Source organism: Cotesia glomerata, linkage group LG7 (genome assembly GCF_020080835.1).
Source record: "Cotesia glomerata isolate CgM1 linkage group LG7, MPM_Cglom_v2.3, whole genome shotgun sequence".
In the NCBI taxonomy this organism is placed as follows: Eukaryota; Metazoa; Arthropoda; class Insecta; order Hymenoptera; family Braconidae; genus Cotesia; species Cotesia glomerata.
The window spans coordinates 20985515-20992182 of NC_058164.1; the positions used below are offsets into that span (position 1 = coordinate 20985515).

General features: G+C 37.5%; 1 long non-coding RNA gene across 1 annotated transcript; it reads right to left on the reverse strand.

Moving 5' to 3' along the window:
• Positions 1-1006: 1006 nt before the first annotated feature.
• On the reverse strand, positions 1007-1768 carry LOC123268594. The gene is made up of 3 exons (XR_006510258.1): positions 1569-1768; positions 1268-1365; positions 1007-1179 (listed from the first exon to the last, which is right to left on the reverse strand). It is a non-coding gene; the product is annotated as an uncharacterized LOC123268594 (long non-coding RNA).
• Positions 1769-6668: the final 4900 nt, after the last annotated feature.

A 6668-nucleotide genomic window follows, 5' to 3' on the forward strand; every position in this document is an offset into this window, starting at 1 on the left:
TGACAAATGGAATATTCGGGCGAAATTTATATACCCATACAGAATAGATTGAAAATGTAAATTTTTTTAGGTTAACACCCCCAAAATTGTCTCTAGAGGGGATTTTCATGATGTAAAAATTTATACGATGCCTATGTGCTATTATGAATGTTCATATTAAATTTCAAGACCGTAGGAGCGATATTTGAGATATTTAATATTTTTAGGTTAACACCCCCGCAACCCCCCTTGTAGGTCGAATTTCAAAAAAACCGTTCTTAGCTGACCTGGACTCGAGGAAAGGAATATGCATACCAAATTTCAAGTCTCTAGGTCTTATGGTTCCAGAGATATCGTGATGAATGACTATATACGTAGGAATCTCTTATATATAGATTAACACCCCCGCAATCCCGCTTGTGGGTCGAATTTCGAAAAATCCGTTCTTGGCTGACCTCTACTCTGGGAAACGAATATGCATACCAAATTTCAAGACCATAGGAGCAATATTTGAAAAATTTAATATTTTTAGGTTAACACCCCCGCAACCCCCCTTGCAGGTCGAATTTCGAAAAATCCGTTCTTAGCTGACCTGGACTCGGGGAAAGGAATATGCATACCAAATTTCAAGTCTCTAGGTCTTATAGTTTCAGAGATCTCGTGTTATGTCAGTGTATATTTAATTTTTTTAGGTTAACACCCCCGCAACCCTGCTTGTAGGTCGAATTTCGAAAAATCCGTTCTTAGCTGACCTGGACTCGGGGAAAGGAATATGCATACCAAATTTCAAGTCTCTAGGTCTTATAGTTTCAGAGATCTCGTGTTATGTCAGTGGATAGACGCAACTCTCCTATATATATATAGATACATACAGTCACGGTGACATCACCGCGGAAATAGTTAGAAAGCTTCCTAGGACCTCAAAACGTCGAGATCTGATGAAAACTCGATTTTCGAAAAACGGGGTGAAAACAATAACTTCCCGATTTTTGAAAATTTTTAATTTTCTTAGCGGGAAGTTAAAAATTTAATAAATCTTACAGGAGATGGTGGACAATCGGTCGCCACAAATCCAAATAATTTGAGATTTGGAGCCAGTATGACAGGTTCATCGAACATTCCACAGAAGCCCATCTCAAAATCTAATCCAGTTTGTATGACATATTCACCCATCGATGCTCCCAGTAAATGAAAGCGGGCCTAAAAATTATAATTATTCATTATGTTTATCATTAATACAATAATATTAATCATATAATATTCATTAGAGAAATTATAATTAACAAACGCTTGGTTGTTAACATCTATATAAACATCTGGCTCGGTGAAATATTCTTTACTAAAAGTTTGACACAATGCATCCTCTATATTGATTTCGAGAATACCCTGAAAAGTAAACAAAAACAAAGATCATTATTGCACAATGAAATATTCTTTGTAATTTTAGTAAATCGAGTATGTGTTTAAATTTTTTTGAAAAATGTTTATCTTTCTTCCGACAACTTCTACAAAAAGAATTTTCTTTCGTAAGAACAAAAAGATAAAAAAAATAAGGCGACATTTAATTAAATCAACGACTTTTGAAATACCTGTATTCCAATGAGTTGAGGTATGATTGCAATAAATATGCCTTGAATCATTTTTTTGATAATCATATTTAAGTAAATCTCTTCAAGTAATATGTATACTGATCAATTCTATAAAACAGTTACTAGAAAATAAAATTATGAAAAAATAATGCCGTCGACTGGTGTGTACAGTATCATCACCAGCGATCATTTACATAAAATGAAACAACAATGTCATGCAAGATTGTGCTACAAAGAAAATATTATGAATAAATTCCGTTGTTTTTTATTGAATTAATTAGATTATCTACACGAGTTATCTTTTTTTTTACATTCGAACGTAATTAAGTCTATTGTAAATTTATTTATTTTATGCATTTCTGATATTCGTGACAATAGACTTTATTAGATACCGAACTATGGCATTCATCTTTATTATACAACTTTTGAAAAGTTTTTCTGCACGCTTCATTCAGATCGTAATTTTCGCCATTGAACATTATGATTGATTAGTATTACAAGTTTTGTATAATGTTTAATCATTACTAATCCAAAAATATTTTATATATTTTTGTCACCAATTATCGTTGAAAATGATTTGGTTAGTATTGAAAAATTTTGAATCATTACAAATAATTTTTAATCATGAAATAATGCTAGAATTTTTGTAACCAGTTATAATTGGAAATAATTTGATTAGTATTAAAAATTTGTAATTATGTCAAATAATTCGTCATCGTGAAATAATGTTCGAATTTTTATTATCAGTTATGAGTGGAAATGATTAGTTTAGTGTAAAGAAAATTCCAATAATGGTAAATTATTTCTATTGGCGAAATTTCGATTAAACGAAATGGTTTGATAAAATCACCAATGGTTAATATTATAATTATATTCAATGTTATAGAATAGTGTACATGGCGTGGTCACGATAATTGCCGAAAAACTTAACTCATCAATTCCATTTTTTTTATACGCTTCAGTATTATCTGTAATTAAGTCCTTTTGAAGATCACGATCTAATTCAATATAGTCTATATTATTAAAAGAGATTCCTATCTATATAGTCACTCATCACGATATCTCGGGAACCATCAGACCTAGAGACTTGAAATTTGGTTTTTAAAATATAGCTCCTATCGACTCCAAATTTGATAGAAATCTTCTGCAAGAGATGTAGAAATAGTTTACGATAGATCACCCCAAAGGAAGTTGTGGGGGTGGGCATTAACAATTAAAATTTTTATTTTTCAATCTATAGCTCCTACAGACTCCAAATTTGATAGAAATTTTCTATAATTGATGTAAAAATCATTTATGAACAAATTTTACGATATTTCATCCCACAGGGGATTGCGAGAGTGGGTATTAACGATGAAAATTTTTAAGTTTCACACTGTAGTTCCTACAGAATTGGTAGTAATTTTCTATAAGTGTTCAAAGAGTTCATTTATAATTTTCAACGATAGATTCTTCTGTGTCCGTATTTGAGCGAACTAGGGCGAATGTAAGTGAATTATATTTTAAAACTCTCAAAGAGTTCATTTATAATTTTCAACGTTAGATTCTTCTGTGCCTGAATTTGAGCGAAATTGGGCGAATTTGTGTGAATCAGGTTTTAAAACTCTCAAAGCGATTATTTATAATTTTCAATTTGTGCGAATTACGGCGAATTCTGATGAATTAGATCTTTTAGTCAGTGTGTCTGAATTTGCGCGAATTACGGTGAATTAGTATGAATCAGGTTTTAAAACTCTCAGAGAGTTCATTTATAATTTTCAACGTTAGATCTCTCTGTTCCTTAAATTGACGGAATTTGGGCGAATTAGTGTGAATTAGGTTTTAAAACTCTCAAGGAGTTAATTTATGATTTTCAACATTAGATCCTTTTGTGCCTGAATTTGAGCGAATTTAGGCGAATTAGTATGAATTATTTTTTAAAACTCTCAAAAAGATCATTTATAATTTTCAAGGTTTGATCCTTCTGTGTTTGTTTTTTGAGCGAATCAGGATGTATTAGACTTTAAAACATCTAAAGAATTCATTTTTCACGATCATTAATTACGGCTGTGCGAATAGTGTTCGAATCGAATATTCAAATAGTTCGAATATTCACACACTCCTAATTTTTTTTCTAAGCCTAATATTTTCGCCGTAATATCAAAACTTAAAACAATTAATTTTAAAATAAAAAAATTAAATTAAAAATAATCTATCCTAATATCGTAACGAGGAAAAATTTGATTGTCTGTTTGTTTACATTAACTAGTCTCCAAAACTACTAAACCGATTAAAAAAATTAGGAAAACGGTTGACCCTAAAGGCCATCCCTGCAACTTCCCGCTACCTCCATACCTAAGTGTTAATCAATTCACTTATTTTTTAAGCTCTTCGAGCTCAAAAATATAATTTTTGTGTAATTTTGAGCTTTCCGAGCTCAAATAAAACGCTGTTCTGTGCTCGAAGAGCTCAAAAGGCTAATACAAGTTTTATAGAACACTATTTTTTGAATTTTCAATCCGCAATAACTTTTGAATGAAATAACCGATTTTCTCGCGGTTTACGGCATTCAACGCAGTTTTTTGAGTTCTTTGAAAAATCTCCAAACGTAAACTGGTCAGACTAAAAATTTGATAGAAATTCTGAAAAAAACATTTTTTTCAATTTTTTTCGACAACGATATCTCACGAACAAATCAACCGATTTTGACTGGGCTGGTAGCAATCGACGTGGTTTTTTGAGGTTGAGAGCTGATTAGTTTTTAGAATTGATCGGTTCAGCCGTTTAAAAGATATTTCAAAAAAACGAATTTTTGGAAATTTTATTTTTGAGATTTTTCAAAATTGATTGACTCAAATTTTGTAAATTAATATTAGAATTCTAGGGGCAAAGGAACTCTTCAGAACGCCGCTTATTTCGATCGAATCGGATGATCCGTCCAAAAGTTATGAGAGATTTACATACATACACACACACACACACACACACACACACACACACACACACACACACATACACTCGGGGCAGAAGAGATACTGCTACCGGGCGCGTCTCCCCGAGCGGATGGGAGAACGCTCGCTGTCTTTGGATGACACTTAATCTCTTAGTTGATGAGGTACAGCGGGTAGGAGCCAAGCAAAATAACCAAACAAAATAAGCTCCCGTGGACAAAACTCCCCTTCAATGGGTTGGTTACACTAACTGACCTAGCAAGACGATTGGTTCCTGCTGTAACTCACTGGGAGTGTCCGAAACCTGTATCGTAGTTTCCGACGATGCAGGCCACGGCTGATGTGGGCTTGCTCTGCCGAGGTGAAAGTTGCAGCAGTGGATCAGGAGCCAGCCACTTCGGGCCTTGATCAGGAAGTACGCAGTGAGTGTTAGAGATCGGAATCTTCACTGCTCCGAGCGAGTCTAGTCCGTCCGTGTATTCCGGGACTGGCTAAGTGTCGGCTAGGCCTCAGGGAACTGGGGTAGGAGTACTATCTCCGAGGGTACACCCGTTCCTAGTTATGGCAACCCGCTCCACTCCGTACGATGCGCTGGTAAATTAAAAAAGTATGAGTAACCCACAGGAAACAAAGAAGAGGGGAAACGGGCTACATGCCCAACAAGCAGCGATTGACGCAAGCGCTGAAATGAAGCGTTCGCAAGCGCTCAAACGCCTTGAAAAGCTGATCAGTGAGCTGAATGATTTCGTCCAACCAAAGGTCAACATTCACAAAGAGATAAAATCCAAGATGATTGGTGTAACTAACGCCCTTCAAAGGTTTGAGAAGCTGGATGAGGAGTGGCGCTCATCATTGCAGCGCATTTCTCATGCTACACAGGAGAAAGCCTGTCAGGCTGTCGTCGTGACTGACGAAGCAATGGACACCGGAGCTGAAGGTGATGGTGAATCAGTCGCTGAAGACAAGGGTGAAACTGACACAAGGCCTGGAAAGAGAAAGGACCGAAACTCGCCAGAGCCGACCGATAAAGTCACAAAGAAGAAGGACTTGAAAAAAAGCCCTCCCCAACGACTGGTAGGGCAGGTCGACGAACCTAAGAAGACGACTGACTGGGAAAAAGTACAGTCTAAGAAGGAGAAGAGAAGGCTAGCTAGAGAGCAACTCCCAAAGCAACCGCCGAAAGAGCCCCGGCCGGAACCTAAGCGGAAGAAACCGCGAAAATGGACCAGGCCTGACGCTCTGATCATCCGTCCGGTCGAGAAGAAGAAGTACGCCGAAATATTGCGTCGTATAAAGCAGGCCGTCCCTGACGAACAGGTCCGCACAACCGTGGAAAAGATCCACAAAACCAAAACTTGGGACATGCTGATTACGCTCTCAAAGAAGAGTATCGACAAAGGCCAAGCCTTGCAAAAGACCATCATGGATATTCTTCAAAAAGAGGCCGACGTAATCTGCAAAGGACCGCAGGAGACCATCGAGATCCGAGACATTGATGATGACACGACGAAGGAGCACATTCAGACTGCCCTGAAAACGGAAACCGGAGAAACTTGCGAAATACCACTAGAGGCTATCAAGATCCGTAAGGCCTACAGAGGTACGCAAACGGCTACAGTGACACTACCAGCAGCTGGAGTACAACAGCTACTGGAAGGAAGCGGCAAAATAAGGATTGGCTGGGTCAATTGCCGAATAAGAGCAACTAGAAGACCAGTCCAATGCTTTAAATGCTGGCACTTCGGACATGTTGGGTCCCAATGTAAAAGCCAAGTATACCGGTCTAAACTCTGCATCAGATGTGGACAAGAAGGGCACCGTATCTCTGACTGTAAAAATCCTGCCAAGTGTGCAATATGTGCTGAGCAGCAAGGAGCAAAGGACGTGGCTCACCATGCCGGCACCCACAGGTGCCCGGTATTTCAGGAGGCGCTCCAGAAGTTGACGAACAAACAACCATGAGGATACTACAGCTCAATCTCAACCATTGTGAGGCAGCGCATGACCTGCTCATGCAATCCGTGCGAGAATTAGAGCTTGACTTTGTACTAATAGCAGAGCCATATAAACACCTGAGTACCCAACCCTGGGAATCTGATAGCACATCCAAAGCTGTCATCTGGTCATGTGGCAAGCTCCCTTTCCAAAATGCAGTCGACAACAGCAATGC